We start from the raw sequence: 8,985 nt of genomic DNA, 5'->3' as shown, positions 1-8,985 counted from the left end.
TATAAGTGAGAGGATACAACCCTGTCATATATCTTTCCTGATTTTAAACCATGCTGTATTCCCTTGTTCCATTGACACAACTGCATCTTGATCCATGTACAAGTCGTATAGGAGCACAAGGAAGTGTTCTGGAGGTAGTGCTAAATCGAAAGAGGCCTGGTGATGCTATGGGCTAGGTGTTGGGCTGTTAATCATACGTTTCCGGTCCACCAGCTGCTCCACGGGAGTAGAACTAGGCTGTTCTGTAAGGATAGCCCTGGAAATCCTATATAGGGTCACTGTGAGTTGGAATTGATTTGATGGCAGTGGGTTTGGTCCTGTTTTATTTATTTTCACTTTTTTGGTGGTGTAGTGGTTCAGTCATAACCGAAAGGGTGGAGGTTTAACTCACCAGCCTCTCTCTGTGAGATAAAAGACCTGGCTATCTGTTCCATTAAAGATTACAGCCTATAGAAACTCTATGGATGCAGTTATACTGCATCCTATAAGGTCACAATGAGTTGGAATTAATTCCATGGCATACAACAACACAGTGGTGGCACAGTGGTTAAGTGCTCAGCCCAGCAAAAGGTAGATAGTTTGAGTTCACTAGCTACTCCAAAGGAACACAATGTGGCAGCTTGCTTCTGTAAAGTTTACAGCCTTGGAAATAATATGGAGCCTATACTGTCCTCCTATAAGGCCACTATGAGTTGGAATCTACTCAACAGCAAAGGGATTGATTTGGGGCTGTTTTGGTGGTGCAACTTGTTCATCCCTCAAAAGTTAACTGAAAGTTTGACTGGTTCAACTGACTAAGCTGCTCTGTGGGAGAAAGACTTGGTGATATACTTTCATAAAGATAATGTCACTGTCACTACCAACTTCTCTGAAAAGTATAACATTAGAAAGTCCTCGATTGAATGGTAGAAAAATATGGAACAGAACTTAAAATCATGAAAAAGACAAGGCTTACTGATCATATAGTGACTGATGGGACCCCTCACCCCCAAGACTATGACCCTTAGTGATCCTTCATGTCTGGAACTGAACTCACCCTTGTGATAGAATAATTAAACATTTAAGATCAATAGGGCAGCATTTACCCAAGGGAAAGTTCAGGGGGTTAGGAATGAAAACAGAAAACTCAGGGAAGAAGGTGTGTGTGTGTGTGTGTGTGTGTGTGTGTGTGTAAATGATGGTACATTAAAGAGATTGCAATGAATGAATTGAAACAAAATGTATATGAATTGTTGAAAGTAAAAAACTCTGATCAGCTCTGTAATCCTTCACATATTTCACAATAACAGTTTTTTTAAGTTTATAGATAGATATAGATATATCAAGAAAATCTTATGCCACCTGAGGTCACGAATCTACTAAAAGACACCCAAGAACAACACAATGCTGACTTTATTTTAGCTACTATTAGATCTCTTCAGTTCAATTGCGCATCCATGAAACAGGCTGTGATTTCTGCCCTGCTCATAGAGCCATTTGTGAATCCTGTAAGAGTTAATGTTAGGTGATAGCCAGTCAATTCCAACTTATAACATGTGTATAGGGCCTCATAGAACTTACAGCCTCCGGAGATTTACTCAGGGTAGAACTGTCCCTTTGTGTCTCCAAGGCTATACATTTTTATGGGAGTAGAAAGCTTTGGGACTAGCAACTGGTGGATTCGAACCGCAGGCCTTATAGTTAGCAGCCCAAAGCGTGATCCACTATGCGACCAAGATTCTTCCCATCCTCTCCAAAATCCAAACTCTTTGCCATTGAGTTGATTCCGACTCATGGCAACTCTATAGGACAAAGTAAACCTGTAAATTTTCAGGAAAACTGTAAACTGTAAAGCCTCATCTTTCTCCCACGGAGCAGCAGGTGGTTTGAATGGCTGACTTTGAGGTTAACAGCCTAACCACTAACTCACTAGCAAGGTTAAATACAAACTTTTCGTTAAAGAGACCCAGTACTCGGATCTGCCAGTCTAGCCCCGGCCAATCAATTGCACTTGAAACCAGACCCCAAAGCAAAGCCCTTTAGCTGCAGAGTTCAATTTTTTTTTAAAACATTTTATTAGGGGCTCATACAACACAGAGTTCAATTTTAAAACGTCAGGTCCACCCCTCTTTGCTCGGTGAATGCTTATTGCAGCACTGTACGCTGATTGGCTTGCTAATGGCCAATCACCACTGTGCTTCCTCCTAAGGCCTTGGTTTTCAAAATCTGCTACTGTGTTGATTGGAGGGAGACCAATACAGCTCACTGGGACACAAATTTCCGTTCATTTCAAGGTCTCTCCAGGTCTTTGAGTGAATACCTGGTGTTTGCTGATCTCCCTTCACTTTTGGGGTGAGGTAGGCACTTTCAGGCTTGTTCTGTTCTGTCACCTCTGGTCGGTTTTGGTGTTGCTTCAGCTCGCTGTTTTGCACTGTTTTCTCTTACTGGGATGCTTAGAGTCTCTGTGACAAAACCGCTTTCTCCTGCTAAGCAGTGTGCTGAGTAAACCCATTGAAAATTTTGAATTACAGGTCAAAGGATGCGAAAGAAGACATATCTGTGTGCTCTTCCTTTTAATTCTACTGGCTTGCTTTCTTCTATCACTTCCCACAAACTCTTTCAGCTCTGGCTTTTCCGCTAAGTTGCCTTCTCAACTTAAAATCCTAGAATGTCAAAGGTTGAAAGGTATCTAGAACAGTGCTTGTTAAACTTTAATGTAGATGCAAATCACCTGGGGATATTGCTAGCTTTCAGATTTTAATTTGGTAAGCTTAGCTCTGGGCCAGATAGTTTGAATTGCTGACAAGCGCCCAGGTGTTACTAATGCCGATGCTCTATGGTTCACGTTTTCAATAGCATGGAGATCGTTCCGTTACCTCATTTTTCCAGGTGGCGAAACTGAGACCTGAGATGGAAAGGGGCTCTATTTCACCCTGTTGGCTACGGGCAGGGCCAGAAGTAAACGGTAAGCCTTCTTTGTGTGTGGCCAGTGCTTTCATTCATCCCATGAATCCTTGTTGCTGTTTGTAACCTGCCTTGGTGTATATACAGTGAAGCCTTTTCTACTTTCTTATCAGCTTAGCTCCTCTGTGCCTGAATAGGTCTCAACGCTTAACACTGGGATGGCCAGTGGGTTCTCCAATATCTATCCTTGTGTGTAAGGGACACAAAAGATTTGGAAGGTGGAAAGGATTCTATCTTTTTTTACAATTAAGGCTCAGTGTTATGAAGGTGGTAGAAAACAAGTGTTCTGTAGAGGATTTTATGGAAGGATGTTTTTGATGGTCTCAATCCCCTTACCCCTACTCCAGAGGCGGGATAATTACCTAAATTAATATACTCCAAAGCAAGTATTTAATGTTCAGGATAAAGAAGAGCATATATGGTGATCATCTAAATAAATTTATTTTCCCTGAGTTAACTTGTAATATCATCAGATGAGTTTTCTAGCTTGTGGATTAACTCAAGTTTTTCTTTTGGAAAGGTAAAGACTTAGAGCATGCAACTCAAAACAATTGTGGACTAAATAATTTTCATATGGTTAACGGTGGGCATGCCCAATTTAGCCTTTTGCTGCTTGGCTGAGTTTAGAGGGATGAGGTAGGAAATAAGATTGGATGTGCATTAGACTTCTTACATACAAAATTTATATGGAATAACACGACTCCTCTGCAAAAGTGGGTCTTATAGCTGTTATATATAGCTGATGAGGAAACTGAACCACAAAGATGCTATTGGGTGATTTTGAAGCCCAATGGTTCAGACTCCAAACCCAATGTGCATTCTACCTCCTCACAATGCTGCTTTTCTGTTTGGACCTTAAACTGTTTGGGAATGTTTTTGAGTGTGATCAGAGAGACTTCATGAACACATACCTGAATCCATGAAATAAAACAAGTCCAGGAAAGAACTGGGTGATATGTGCTAGATAATAGTATGTGGTCTGGTGTTAACGTCACTTAACACATCTGGAACTGTAAAAGGGGGTGAATTGTACCTTTCCAGTTTACCCTCACAGTTTCATTGTGGGGCCCACTGAGGTAATAAATGTGAAGGACTTAAACTTGTACTAGATTTTCCTTACCCATAAAATGTTTACTGCTTCTCCATTCAAAGAAACACCCAAACCTGCCTTTCTCCTTTCTTAAACCTTTCACTAAAGCTGTACTCTTCTCTATTTCCCTTTATTACCAGCCCAACCCCATTCTGACACCTCCCCTACATATTCTCCATGTGTGTTTGGAACTTTCACATCTTTGTTACACACAATTTTAATAATTTTTTGTTTAAATTTTTACATTTATTTTTGTTGAAAATGTAGAACATTTACTAATTATTTTATATGTGTAAAATTCAGTTTCACTGGTTACATTTTTCTAGTTATGCATTTATTCTCACCCTTCTTTTCTGAATTGTTCCTCCTCCAGCAGCATAAAATTCCCCCTGCATTTCCTGTCTGATCTTTCAGGTTGCTGTTGTCACTTTGATTCCCTAGAAATAATTCTTAAAAGAGCACAATGCTCAAGGCAGACATTCTTTTCTAGTTGAGCTAAACTATTTGGGTTACACATTGTGGTACATGCAGGATCATCAGTTTAAAACCACCAGCCACACCACAGGAGAAAGATGAGGCTATCTCTTCCCATAAATATTTATAGCTTCAGAAACCCCAGAGAACCGTTCTATCTATCCTAGAGAGTCACTATGGGTCAGAATTGACTTGGTGGCAGTTGATATTGCTTGCTTTTAAGAAGACTTCAGAGATAATTTTTTATTTAAGTTTTAAAGATTATGTCAGGGAAGTAGTTTTAGGGGTGCATCAAGTATCTGTGGTTCTGGAAAATCTGGATTCCATAAGAATTTGAAATTCTGTTCTTCATGTTTTCCCTTTCTGTCAGAGGAGACCAGCCTCTAACAACTGAAGAGTCAGTAGGTGAAATTGTACGGTTATAATATATAAAGATTATAGTAAAGTCATAGAGAATAGGAAAGATAGGAGAGACAATAAAATAAAGGAGGCAGACACATTTTATGGTCGCATGCTCACCTCAGCCCCTCTTGGTGGCCACATGGAAGTGGGAGAGAAGAGAGAGTGTCTTTACTACCTTGGGATATTTATAGGTAGCCATAAGACATGCATATTCAGTAGTTACATATGTCATAAGGTGGGTAGAACCTACAGTAAGGTCCCTAAGCTTAAAGGTGAGGAAACCTAATACCTGCATTGGGTGAAGGTGTGAGGGGGGAGGGGCTTGGTGGCACAGGCAGAAAGAGATAGCAACAGGATGTCTGCTTTTGAAGGGAGATAAAATCAACCATGTGCTCACTTTAAGGCAGCATAGCTGTTAGGGGAGAATCTGTGGGAACGATACTTAAAGCAGGGTAATGTACTTGTACTTTACCTCTAACTTACCAAAGTAGAGGCTTTCCTATTGTGGAATACTAACTTTCTAGGTTCCCTCTGTTATAAGTTAGGGAATATAGTCTTTGCTATATTTCCTTTGGTGTTAGTTTCCCATACTTTTTGAATAGAATTCTTCCATAGAATTTTTGTACAAGCTGTTCAGTAATGGTTGTGTACAGTGTCTGTTTCTTTAGGATTCTTGGCAAAGAAGGTAGCTTCTCAGAGGCATTGCCACACATTCCAGTTTTTATTCCTGTTCCTCATTCTCCTTCTTCCTGTGTTACTCCAGGTGAATAGAGACCCATTGTTGTAACTTGGGTGGATGCTTACAAACTTTTAAGAACCCCAACACTGTGCACAAAGGAGGAGATAGAGCAGAAGTACTAAACCAGATATTAGGCTAACTTGCTAAGTTGCTCCATATAACCTTGGCCAAAATCTACAAACTAGGAGTTTAAAACCTGTGAGGTTTTTAGTTTCACATAAACAGCCTCAGAAGCTGTTCTTTTTGTAGTTTTTGTTGATAGATCTTTTTTCTCCCATCATCAGTACTTTATTGATGTATAGATCTCCATGCTTATATATAAAAAATACATTTGAATGAGTAAAGAAAAATATACCTTTGTTCATTTCTTAAATATCTTATTCCTTGAAGTCCACATTGGTATATTTTAGAGTCCATGAGAAACATCGCGACAATGTGTATATTATACCATGTACAGTTGTACACTATATTAAAGGGCAAATCAAATAGCAAAGGACCTAAAATTCTGGGAAATTCTATTTCTGTGTTACTTTTGTGCATAACTCTGGAGAAGCAAAAGACAGAATTCTTAAAATATTTCCAGAATGATAATTAACTCTTCCACATTGAATAAAATTAGCCCATGCAACTCAAGCCAAATACTCACAAATGTGCAGCTCCGGGAAAAAAATTGCAGTCCTCTGGTCTCTCTTATTATCATCACAAAGGTGGTTATCGTTACTGTAGTGCTGACCCAATTTCCTTTAAGGGAGGTAGAGTAAGCATTCTTTCACACAGCAGACAAGATAGATTTGGTTGTTATCATTCATGCATTATGATTTGTTCCAATACTTATATTGATAATTCAGTGATTCACATATTCCATTGCATATTTTGATCATCTGACAGCCAAGGGCATCAGTAGATCATCACCCTGACTGTATGTGAGCCAAAAGCCTGATCAGGCACAGACTCTGAACAGTCATTTAATTGGGAGAAACCAGTCTATGGTACACTCCATGGAGTAGAGTCAGGGATTGGCCATTTTGTAAAATCATTTTATTGGGGGCTTGCACAACTCTTGTCACAATCCATCCATCCATCCATTGTGTCAAGCACATTTGTACATTTGTTGCCATCATCATTCTCAAACCATTTGCTTTCTACTCGGGATTGGTCATTTTTCTGGTTCTTTTTTTCTCATCTTCTCATTCACAATTTCCACTTCTCTACTATCTTTAAGTGCTTCTAAAATGAAATTAAGGTTTGTAGTGAGAGCCTGAACTCAGTGAAAACAAGCAATCAAGAAAGCAGGTAAGAGAAACCTTGCTTTACCCATCTTTCTTCAAAGAAAGAAGTCCTGCTTCAAATGTTCTATTCTGAAGTAAAAACTCAATTTGGCTCTTAATATACTCTTTAAGCAGTGCTTCTTCCACAGGGTACATGTTTATGTCTGTACTGTTGTCATAGTAAGTTCTGTTTGAAATTGTTGATCAGTCCTTCCATCCTTTTCTTGATAGCCATATGAATAATCAACGTTCAAGCAAGGATTTCCTCTGCCTCATCCTCTTCGACACCCTCCTTCCCTAAAGAACTTTGGATATTACCACCCACACTTCTTACACTGGAAACTTCATCTTGATCATCTCTTTTCTCTCTCTTGCCTTCAACTTCATTTATCACTTTGTCTATTGTTATGTGCTTTTTTACTTACTTCAGGGTGATATATCAAGCTGTTCTAGGGTCCGGGTCTTTTTTGACAGTGTGTTCTTAAATCATCTAAGTGGAGGGGTACCTACTTGTGCTTGCTAGGTCTTTTATTGATTAGTTTACTGAGTCTCATCTTCATTGACATTTTCACTGGAGCTATCTAATTTTGTTTCCCCATTTTCTTGAGAATCACTATTGCTTCTCTTTTCAACCTTTTTCTTTTCTATTTTGTAGTTTCTTATTTTCTTGACTAATGACAATTTGACCTCCAGTGTTCACTAATTCACTTGGTGTTGGCCAATTTGCCATGTTGCTGGAATCACTTGCCTTCTTGGTTTTCTTTTTCCGGAGTTTTTCTTGCTTTTATAATTTAGGGAACCTGAGTTCTGCCTTCGGGGTTTCCCGGGGCGATGTCAGAGGCTCTGAACTGGTGTGGGGTACAGGTGGGGGTGAGTGATGGGGAAGCTTTTCAGTTCAGGGATTTTCTTTAGGTTTCTCCTCTAGCCAGCTACCCCCTTCTCTGTAGTGTCCTCAGCTGCAGGGCTGTCCTGCAGAGGGTACTCCTTGCCAAATGGAAAAAGGGAATTGAAAATAATGGACATTTCCCACAAACGTTTCTTACATTTGTGGTTGTATCCTTATTGCCTAAAGCATCTGACACATAGTGATACATTTGTTTTGTTTTTGTAGGTTCCTCTTAAGTCTTTTCTTTATCAAATACAACTAAATTGGAAATTGATATAGGTGGGGTGAGAAAGGAAGTTGTATTTTAGTATAAAGGATCTCTTGTGTAGCCAAAAAAATCTTCCTACTTGTTTGTATGCCCTAACTGTTGGGGACTCATAAACTAGGAGATCTTTAATTTAACCAAACCCAACAAAAAATCTAATCCCATTGTTTTTGAGATCATTCCAACTCATAGTGCCTTAGAGGACAGAGTAGCACTGCTCCATGGGGTTTCAGAGGCTGTGATATTTGTGGTCTTCTGCAGAGTTGGTAGTTGAGGCTAACTAATAGCCTTTTGATTAGTAGTTGAACATTTAACCAGTTCTGCTACTAGGCTTCTAAAAAGTCTTTGTTGTTCTTAGGTACCTTTAAGTAGGTTCCAAATCATAGAAACCCTATGTACAATAGATGTAAAAGATCTTTTAGGAGTATAAAATGTTGCCATACATTGAGATGTGGATTCTCCTAAGAACTGGTAAGATATATGAAGTGATTTTTAATACATTAATTCCTCAGCTGTTCACATTGTTTTCCCCAATCTGAAACTAAATTATGCTTTCTCCTGAGCATGAATGTCTTATCTTATCTTGCTGTGGCCCAAGGCCTTATAGTTTTTAAAGAACATTCAGTTTATCAGTAGACATCATATTATATGAGTGCCACATTTATGATTTTTTTCAATATTAAATTTTCATGTTTGGTCCTTGGGGTTTGAGGTAATTAGTTTATTGTGCCCACCTGGCCAATAAACACATGTGGGGTTAATTGAAGGGTGGAGGGATAAATGGCTCAGTGAGTCTCACCTTTCTAGTTCTCGGGTCTCTTGCTTTGTGATGGTCAGACCAGGGTGCGGCTGCCTTAGCTAGTTCCCTGCTTCAGCTTACAAGGCTCACATCATGCAAGACATCCCTGAGGAGAAGCC

At 39.4% G+C, this 8,985-nt stretch overlaps 1 pseudogene; it reads right to left on the bottom strand.

The window, feature by feature from the left end:
* Nucleotides 1–6,545: 6,545 nt before the first annotated feature.
* LOC101659559 lies at nucleotides 6,546–7,646 on the bottom strand (annotated as a pseudogene).
* Between the last annotated feature and the right edge of the window lie 1,339 nt (nucleotides 7,647–8,985).

This window comes from Echinops telfairi, unplaced genomic scaffold (genome assembly GCF_000313985.2).
Source record: "Echinops telfairi isolate 266 unplaced genomic scaffold, ASM31398v2 ScPeMD7_19;HRSCAF=73, whole genome shotgun sequence".
Classification (NCBI taxonomy): Eukaryota; Metazoa; Chordata; class Mammalia; order Afrosoricida; family Tenrecidae; genus Echinops; species Echinops telfairi.
This window is presented reverse-complemented; position numbering and strand designations above follow the sequence as displayed.